This window comes from Canis aureus, unplaced genomic scaffold, assembly GCF_053574225.1.
Source record: "Canis aureus isolate CA01 unplaced genomic scaffold, VMU_Caureus_v.1.0 ptg000372l_RagTag, whole genome shotgun sequence".
NCBI classification, from domain to species: domain Eukaryota; kingdom Metazoa; phylum Chordata; class Mammalia; order Carnivora; family Canidae; genus Canis; species Canis aureus.
In genome coordinates this window covers 14,211-25,192 of record NW_027554584.1, presented here as the reverse complement: position 1 = coordinate 25,192, position 10,982 = coordinate 14,211, and positions in this window count along the sequence as shown.

Here is a 10,982-nt window from a genome sequence, read left to right as displayed (position 1 = left end):
GATGAGTTTTGTGGGTTTTGCCACTAAACCATCTCCTATTTATGGTGGGCTTGTGCTAATTATTAGCGGTGGGATTGGTTGTGCGATTGTTCTGAATTTTGGGGGTTCTTTTTTAGGGCTGATAGTGTTTTTAATTTATTTGGGGGGTATATTAGTAGTATTTGGTTATACAACTGCTATGGCTACTGAGCAATACCCTGAGGTGTGAGTTTCAAATAAGGCTGTTCTAGCGGCTTTTATTACTGGTCTATTGTCTGAGTTGTTGACTGCTTGCTATATTTTGAAGGATGATGAGGTGGAGGTAGTATTAAAGTTTAATGGAATAGGGGATTGGGTAATTTATGATACGGGGGACTCTGGGTTTTTTAGTGAAGAGGCTATGGGTATTGCGGCTTTATATAGTTATGGAACCTGGTTGGTGATTGTTACAGGTTGGTCGCTGTTAACTGGTGTGTTGGTTATCATGGAAGTTACCCGTGGTAATTAAGGATTAGTAGGCTGAGAATTATAGTTAGTATGAACGATAGGAAATAGAGCTTGATGAGACCCTTTTGATTTGAAATAAGGGTAGAAGATTTTATTTGGAAATACGAGATTGATTTGGGTAGGATGTTTTCTAGTCAGATGGAGTCCAGAAGTATAGATGCTGATTTCTGGCTGATGGTTAAACTTGTTTTAGGTGTGAGGCGGTGCATAATGGTTGGATAATAGCCAAGGAGGGTGGAAAATTTAAAGTAATTAGATGGATAGTTAAATTTGAGTCCTTGTATGGTAAGGTTTAGTTCTAGTGCCAGGATGAAACCCAAGATAGTTACTGCAAGGGCTATCATTTTTAGATAATGAGGCATAGTTATCTGTGGGATGGTGGTGGGTGTGATGCTGTGGGAGATAATGTATCCTGCAAATACACTTCCGATAAGGAGTCGTTTAATAGAGTTAATTAGGAGAGGATTATTCTCGTTGATAAGGATTATAGGGGAGAAGCGGGGCTGGCCTAGTAGAGCGAAGAATATAATTCGGGTGCTGTAGGCAGCGGTTAGGGATGTGGCAACGAGTGTAATTAAGAGGGCTCAGGCGTTGGTATTCGACGTGTTAGCGGACTCGATGATCAGGTCTTTGGAGTAGAATCCTGTAAGGAAAGGTATGCCTGTTAATGCGAGGCTTCCGACAATCAGGGAAGTTGTGGTGAAGGGAAGGACTTTAAATAGGCCACCTATCTTTCGAATGTCTTGTTCATCGTTTAGGCTGTGGATAATTGACCCTGAACATATGAATAACATAGCTTTAAAAAATGCGTGAGTGCAGATGTGTAAGAAGGCTAGGTAAGGCTGGTTAATGCCAATTGTTACTATTATTAGGCCTAGTTGGCTTGAGGTAGAGAACGCTACAATTTTTTTGATATCGTTCTGTGTAAGAGCGCAGATTGCAGTAAATAGTGTAGTAATAGCCCCTAAGCATAAAGTGAGGGTTTGAATAGTTTGATTATGCTCTATTAGTGGATGAAAGCGGATAAGAAGAAATACTCCTGCTACAACTATTGTGCTTGAGTGAAGTAGGGCTGATACAGGAGTGGGGCCTTCTATGGCTGAGGGGAGTCAGGGATGTAAGCCGAATTGAGCAGATTTACCGGTAGCTGCTAATAGTAAGCCAAGTAGCGGCAAATTAAAATTATCGTTTGTTGTAATAAAGATTTGTTGAAGGTCTCATGTGTTTAAGTTCAATAGAAACCATGCTATGGTTATAATGAAGCCTACATCTCCAATACGGTTATAGAGGATAGCTTGTAGGGCAGCTGTATTTGCATCGGTTCGGCCGTATCATCATCCAATAAGTAAAAATGATATAATGCCAACTCCTTCTCAGCCAATGAATAGTTGGAATATGTTGTTTGCGGTGACTAAGACTATTATAGTAATAAGAAATAAGAGAAGATACTTGAAAAATCGGTTAATATAAGGATCGGAGTGTATATATCATATAGAAAACTCTATAATAGACCACGTGACAAAAAGGGCTACGGGCACAAAGATTATTGAGAAGTAGTCTAATTTAAAACTCATGGATAGTTTTATGGTCTGGATTGTTATTCAATGTCAGTTTGAAACAATTGTTTCCTGTCCTGAGTAGATGAATATTATTGTGGGAATTATGCTAATTATGAATGCGTAAGAAGTAGCGGTTTTTACATAGTATGGGTATAGCTTATTTTTGTAGAGTTTAGTAGAGGTTATAATGATGGGCAAAGTAAGAATGACTAGAGCTGTGATTATGCATGAAGTAAATATATTTATTACTTTTATTTGGAGTTGCACCAATTTTTTGGTTCCTAAGACCAATGGATTACTTCTATCCTATAAAAGTTGAAAAAGCCATGTTCTTATACATGGGAGCATGAGTTAGCAGTTCTTGCAGTACTTTTTCGGTAAGCAAAAAGGTTTGAGCTTTTATTATTAGATTCACAATCTAATGTTTTTGTTAAACTATGCTTACAGTAGATGGGACCGAGAATAATTTTAGGGTTAAGGGATAGGAGGAGTAGAGGCAGTAGATGCAAGGTTATTAGGGCATTTTCTCGTGTGAATGACGGTTTGATATTTTTGATATGGTGGGAATATTTACCACGCTGTGTGGTGATTAGTATATAAAGTGAGTATAGGGCAGTGATGGTGATGTTAATTCCTATTAGAATAATAGTAATGTTGGATCATGAGAATGAGGATATCACTACAAATAGTTCTCCGATAAGATTAATTGTTGGAGGAAGAGCCAGATTTGTGAGGCTTGCTAATAACCATCAGGCTGCTATCAGGGGAAGGAGGGTTTGAAGTCCTCGTGCGAGAATCATAGTACGGCTATGGATTCGTTCGTAATTGGAGTTGGCTAAGCAGAATAGCATCGAGGATGTTAAACCATGGGCAATTATTAGGGCTGTTGCACCTATATAACTTCATGGTGTTTGAATAAGAACCGCTACAATAACGAGTGCCATATGACTAACTGAGGAGTATGCAATTAGGGATTTTAGATCTGTTTGACGGAGACAGATAGAGCTTGTTATGATTATGCCTCATAGAGATAATATTATGAAAGGATACGCTATGAAGTTGGTCAGGGGGTTTAGTAGGGTTGTAATTCGTATCATGCCATAGCCTCCTAATTTCAGGAGTACGGCGGCAAGTACCATGGAGCCGGCAATAGGGGCCTCTACGTGTGCTTTTGGTAGTCACAAGTGGAGGCCGTATAGAGGTATCTTTACTATGAATGCTATCATGCATGCCAATCATAAGAAAACATTAGATCAGGAGTTTGGCAGAGGTTGAATTCAGTATTGAATTATGAGAAAATTTAGGGAGCCCATGAAATTGTGGATGTAAAGGAGAGCTACTAGGAGTGGGAGAGATCCTATTAAAGTATAAAATAAGAAGTAGAGCCCTGCGTTTAGTCGTTCAGTTTGATTCCCCCATCGGGTAATAATGATCAGGGTTGGGATTAGTGTTGCCTCAAATAGGATGTAAAAGAAGATAAGTTCAGAGGCGGTGAAAGTTATAATTAGGAACAACTGGAGAAGAATCAGTATTGAAATATATAGTTTTTTTCGAGTTAAGGGTTCTTTTGATAAATGGTGTTGGCTTGCTATAAGTATAAGGGGTAGAAGTCATGTTGTAAGTGCTAGTAGCGGTGCTGATAGGGAGTCAGAGAAAAATATTAAGGAGGGGTTCAATGTATTATCATTTGGTTGATTCAGGTAGAATAAGCTGATTAAGCTGATTAGCAAACCATATGTTGTCGTGTTAATTCAGATTATGTTAGGCTTTGATACTCATGTAAGGGGGATCAGTATGATAGTGGGGATGATAATTTTTAGCATTGTAAGAGGTTTAGGTTTTGTACGTAATCAGTCCCGTAGGTGTTAGATACTATAACTAGTAGAGATAGTCCTAATGCTGCTTCGCAGGCAGCAAATACTAGTAGTACGATTGGTATCATGCTGGCTAATGTAAGGTGGTTGTTGAGAATAGTTACAGATATTATTACAAATAGTGATAATATTATGCCCTCTAAGCATAGTAGCGATGATATTAGGTGTGATCGATAAACAAGTATACCTATTAGAGAAAGAATGAATGCCAGAAAGATATTAATATATACTATGGACATATGATAATTATGAGATAAATCATAATCTAATGAGTCGAAATCATTTGTTTTGGCTTAAACTAATTATCATATTCGGTTCATTCTAGCCCCTTTTCGGTTCATTCGTACGCTAGGCTTGCAGCTAGGAGGGAGATTAGTAGGAGTGCTATGATAAGTATTGTTGTCAACTTGTTGGTTTGTGACGCTCAGGGAAGTGGGAGTAGGAGTGCGATTTCTAGGTCGAAAAGCAGGAATGTGATGGCAACTAGGAAGAATTTTATAGAGAAAGGTAGGCGAGCAGATCCCATGGGGTCAAAACCACATTCGTAGGGGCTTGTCTTGTCTGTATAAATATTTAGTTGGGGAAGTCAGAATGCGATTAGTACAAGTAAGGACGCTAGGGTTACATTAGTTATCAAGGTTAGTATTACGTTTATTACTTCTTTCCAGGTTGATCTGGAGCTAACTGATTGGAAGTCAATTGTACTAGTTATACTAAAGAAATAGGATCCTCATCAATAAATAGATACATATAAGAATAGTCAGACTACATCAACAAAGTGTCAATATCATGCAGCGGCTTCAAATCCGAAGTGGTGGTTTGATGTGAAGTGGTAGTATAGTTGTCGGAGAAAGCACACGATAAGGAATGTGGAGCCAATAATTACATGTAGTCCGTGAAACCCAGTAGCTATAAAAAAGGTAGATCCGTACACTCCGTCGGAGATTGTAAAAGATGTCTCGTAGTATTCGGAGGCCTGTAATAGTGTAAAATATACGCCTAAGGAGATTGTAATAAATAGGCCTTGAAGTATGTGTTTACGATTGCCTTCTATTAAACTATGATGGGCTCAAGTAATAGATACTCCGGAGGCTAGGAGGACTGAGGTGTTGAGTAGAGGAACTTCTAGTGGGTTAAGAGGAATAATGCCGGTGGGAGGTCAGCAACCTCCAAGTTCAGGAGTAGGGGCTAGGCTGGAATGGTAAAAGGCTCAAAAGAAGCCTGCAAAGAAAAATACTTCTGATACAATAAAAAGAACTATTCCGTACCGTAGTCCTTTTTGTACAATAGGGTGTGATGTCCTTGGAATGTGCCTTCTCGGATCACATCTCGTCATCACTGGTATATGGTTAGCAGGTTGGTTGTGATCCTAAATGTAAGTAGGGATATTGAGTTATAGTGAAATCATATGATAAGACCCGATGTTATAAGAAGGGCAGAAAGGGCTCCTGTTAGCGGTCATGGGCTTGGGTTAACTATATGGTAAGCGTGAGTTTGGTGGGTCATTAGGTGTTGTCATGTAAGTATAGACTTACTAGTAAGGTAAAGACATAGGCTGAATTAAGGCAACAGCAAACTCTAGAATCGTAAATAGAATTAAATAATAAAAGTGATGAAAGCTGTGGTCGCGCTAATATTAATAAGAGCTAAGGTAGCCCCTCCAATCAAATGGATTAGGAGGTGTCCTGCAGTAATATTGGCGGTTAATCGAACGGCTAGAGCTATGGGTTGAATGAATAGACTAATAGTTTCGATGATTACTAGTATTGGAATTAGGGGAAGAGGGGTGCCTTGGGGTAGAAAGTGTGCCAAGGATGCTTGGTCTTATAGCGGAAACCGGTAATTACTGTCCCTGCTCATAGGGGGATTGCTATTCCGAGGTTTATAGAGAGTTGTGTCGTGGGCGTAAATGAGTGGGGTAGTAGTCAAGTAGGTTAGTTGAACCAATGAATAGAATTAGTGATATAAGTATGAGAGCTCAGGTTCGTCCCTTTTGATTATGAATTGCTAGTATTTGTTTTGATGTTAATTGAATTAATCATTGCTGAATGGAGATTAACCGATTATTGATTAGGCGATTGGGTGCTGGGAATAAAATGGAAGGAATATGACGATCAGTACTACAATAGGGAACCTATTATTGAGGGGGCAGCGAAGAGGCGAATAAATTTTCGTTCATTTGTTTTCTCAAGGATTATGTTGACTAGTGATTTTAGTAGACTTGGTTATTGGGTTTTCCGGGTAGTGGTGATTTGAAATTTTTAGTTGGAATAGAATGAAGAGGGTGAGAAATATTGAAAAGATTATAATAAATCAGGTGGATGTGTCTAGCTGTGGCATTTCATTAAGGGGAGGTTAAAACTCCCAGTCTTTAACTTAAAAGGTTAATGCTTTATAGCTTCTTAATGAGTAAGTCTAGTCTAGGTTATACTATTAAGGCAGATCAGGTTTCAAAATAAGATAGGGGGACTATTTCAAGAACAATGGGTATAAAGCTATGGTTAGATCCGCAGATTTCAGAGCACTGGCCATAATACAGTCCCGGTCGTATGGCTATAAGGGTGGTTTGGTTTAGTCGTCCTGGAATAGCGTCAGTTTTTAGACCTAGTGATGGAACAGCTCATGAATGCAAAACGTCTTCTGAAGAAATAAGTATTCGGATGGTTATTTCTATTGGGAGGACAACTCGGTTGTCTACTTCTAATAGTCGGAGTTCTCCTGGCTTTAATTCTTGTGTTGGGATTATGTAGGAGTCAAAGTTTAAGTCTTCATAATCAGTATATTCATAGCTTCAGTATCATTGGTGGCCTATTGTTTTCACGGTTAAAGAGGGGTTATTGATTTCGTCTATTATATAAAGGATTCGGAGGGAAGGTAGAGCGATTAGGATTAGGATAATGGCGGGTAGGATAGTTCATACTGTTTCTACTTCCTGTGCGTCTATTGTGCTTGTATGAGTTAATTTTGTAGTCAATATTAGGGAAATGATGTAGAGAACTAAAGAACTGATTAAGAATACAATTATTAGTGTATGGTCATGAAAATGAAGTAGCTCCTCTATAATAGGGGAGGTTGCGTCCTGTAATCCGAGTTGAAATGGGTACGCCATAGAGGTATATAGGGGTTTCACCTATAATTTAACCTTGACAAAGTTATGTAATATTTTACTAATACCTCCTGATTGAGAAAGACATAGTGGTTATGACATTGGCTTGAAACCAATTTTAGGGGGTTCGATTCCTTCCTTTCTTATTTTTGGATTACATATGTAGGTTCTTCGAACGTGTGATATGGAGGGGGACATCCATGTAGTCATTCAATATTAGTTGTAGTAAGTTCTACTATAGCAACTTCTCGTTTGGATGCAAAGGCCTCTCAGATTATAAAAATTATAAGCATCACCGCTGTAAGCGAGATAAACGATCCTATAGAGGAGACGGTATTTCAGGTGGTATATGCATCTGGATAGTCAGAGTACCGACGAGGTATTCCGGATAAACCTAGGAAATGCTGAGGGAAGAAAGTTATATTTACTCCCACAAATATAATTGTAAAGTGAATCTTTGCTCAAGTATCGTTAAGAGTATAACCTGAGAATAAGGGGAATCAGTGGGCAAATCCTCCCATAATGGCAAAAACTGCTCCCATTGAGAGCACATAGTGAAAATGAGCTACAACATAATACGTATCATGAAGAACGATGTCTAAGGACGAATTAGCTAGGACAATGCCTGTTAGCCCGCCTACTGTGAATAAGAAAATAAACCCTAAAGCTCATAGCATAGCTGGAGATCATTTAATATTGCCTCCGTGAAGTGTTGCCAGTCAACTAAATACTTTTACTCCTGTTGGAATAGCGATAATTATAGTGGCGGATGTGAAGTATGCTCGTGTGTCTACGTCTATTCCTACAGTAAACATATGGTGAGCTCATACGATAAAGCCTAAAAACCCAATAGATATTATTGCCCATACTATTCCTATATAGCCGAAAGGCTCTTTTTTCCCTGAGTAGTAAGTGACAATGTGAGAAATTATTCCGAACCCTGGCAGGATAAGAATGTAAACTTCAGGATGTCCGAAGAATCAGAATAAGTGTTGATATAGGATAGGGTCTCCTCCTCCAGCGGGATCGAAAAATGTCGTATTAAGATTACGGTCTGTTAAAAGTATTGTAATTCCAGCAGCCAGTACAGGCAGGGATAGTAGGAGTAGAACTGCTGTAATTAGTACTGATCATACAAATAGGGGGGTTTGATACTGGGATATTGCAGGGGGTTTTATGTTGATAATAGTAGTAATGAAATTAATTGCCCCTAAAATAGAAGAGACTCCGGCTAAATGTAAGGAGAAAATTGTAAGATCAACGGATGCTCCTGCATGGGCCAGATTGCCAGCCAGTGGGGGGTAAACGGTCCACCCCGTTCCTGCACCTGCTTCTACCATAGAAGATGCTAATAGTAGAAGAAAAGATGGAGGAAGAAGTCAGAAGCTCATGTTATTTATTCGGGGGAATGCCATGTCCGGAGCACCAATTATTAATGGCACTAGTCAGTTTCCAAAGCCCCCAATTATAATGGGCAGGACTATGAAGAAGATTATTACGAAAGCATGGGCGGTTACGACGACGTTATAAATTTGATCGTCGCCTAGTAAAGTACCGGGCTGACCTAGTTCGGCTCGGATGAGGAGGCTCAAGGCAGTGCCTACTATGCCGGCTCATGCTCCAAATAGTAAGTATAAAGTACCAATATCTTTGTGATTAGTAGAGAACAGTCATCGGTTAATGAACATAGGTAAAATGGCTGATAAAAGCATTAGACTGTAAATCTAAAAATAGAGGTTTAAGTCCTCTTTTTGCCAAGCTCTGTGGTGAATTTTCATATTGAATTGCAAATTCAAAGAAGCAGCCTAGACGCCGCCGGGGCTTCTCCCGCCTTTTTTTTCTACGCGGCGGGAGAAGGTAGATTGAAGCCAGTTACTAGGGTATTTAGCTGTTAACTAAAATTTCGTGAGGTAGAAGCTCACCAATCTAGGGAGGGCTTAGCTTAATTAAAGTGTTTGATTTGCATTCAATTGATGTAAGATAGATTCTTGCAGCCCTTAGAGGTGATTTGGTCAGGGGTTAAGTGTATAGCACTTGCTTAGAGCTTTGAAGGCTCTTGGTCTGGTCTAACCTAAACTCCTAGTCCAAGACTGATAATATAGGTGTTAGCGGGAGTAGTATAGTTGAGATAATGATTAAGGGGGGTAGTAGGGTTGCCTTTTTTGTGTACTCGAATTGTCATTTTATTTTTATGTTATTTGTGGACGGGAATATGGTAAGTGCGGTGCTATATGTGAGTCGCAGGTAGAAATATAAGTTAAGTAGAGCGGTGATGGCTATTAGTGTTGGAATAATAATTATGTTATTTTTTGTTAATTCTTGAATAATTATTCATTTAGGGATGAAGCCAGATAATGGGGGTAGTCCTCCTAGGGATAATATTAAGATTAAGATTATGGAGGTGATTAGGGGAAATTTATTTCATATGTGGGATAAGGATAAGGTTGTGGTGGATGAGTTTAATATGAATAGTATGAAGGTAGATAGTGTTATTAGAATATATAAAGTTAAGTTTAGGATTATTATTGTAGGGTTGTAAATAATGATAGCGGCTATTCAGCCTATGTGGGCAATGGAGGAGTATGCTATGATTTTTCGTAGTTGAGTTTGATTTAGTCCGCCTCAGCCTCCTACTAGAACGGATGCGAGGGCTATTAGTATAAGAAGGTTGGTGTTAATTGATGGGGAGATTTGATATAGGATGGATATAGGTGCGATTTTTTGTCATGTTAGTAGGATTATTCCTGATATAAGTGTTACTCCTTGTGCTACTTCGGGAACTCAGAAGTGGAATGGAGATAGGCCTAGTTTTATTGTTAGGGCGGTGGTTATTATGATGGATGCGATGGGGTTTGAGATTTTTGAGATTACTCATTGGCCGGAGTAAAGAAGGTTAATGGTGACTCCTATTATTAGTAATATTGAGGCAGTAGCTTGTGTAAGAAAATATTTTGTAGAGGCTTCTATGGCTCGTGGATTATACTTTTTTATGAGGATAGGGATGATGGCTAGCATGTTTATTTCGAATCCAATTCAGATCAGTAATCAGTGCGAGCTTAGTATGACGATTATGGTCCCTGCCATGATAGTTGCTATAATAATAGTGAGAATAGGGGGTTTTATTAGTACGGGAAGGGTATAAACCAACATTTTCGGGGTATGGGCCCGATAGCTTAATTTAGCTGACCTTACTGTAGAATATAGTGTAAGTTTGGTAGCACGAAGATCTTTGAATTCTTAAGATTAGGTTCGAAGCCTATTATTCTAGAAATAAGAGGATTTAAACCTCTATTATTTACTCTATCAAAGTAACTCTTTTATCAGACATATTTCTTATGTTTGGGGTGGGATACTCGCGGTAATAATGGGTAAGGCAACATGTCATATGCATAGGGCTAAAGTTAGGGGTAGAAAATTTTTTCACAATAAGTGTATTAATTGATCATAGCGGAATCGAGGGTATGATGCTCGAATTCATAGGAAGCAGATAGTTAGTAAGAGGGTTTTTATAGTGAAGTTAATAGAGTAGAGTTCTGGTATAAATGGGTTGTGGAATGCACCGAAGAATAGAATTGTTGTGAGGATATTTATTATAATGATATTTGCGTACTCTGCTAGAAAGAATAGGGCAAAAGGACCCGCTGCATACTCTACGTTAAATCCAGAAACTAGTTCGGATTCTCCTTCAGTTAAGTCGAAGGGGGCTCGGTTAGTTTCTGCTAGAGTAGAAATGAATCATATCATGGCTAGGGGCCAGGCCGGAAAGATTAGTCATATATGTTCTTGGGTGATAATTAGTGTGGATAGTGTAAATGACCCGTTTATTAGGAGGACTGATAGGAGAATGATTGCTAGTGTTACTTCATATGAGATTGTTTGAGCTACTGCTCGGAGGGCTCCGATTAGAGCGTATTTGGAGTTTGAGGCTCATCCTGACCAAAGGATGGAGTATACGGC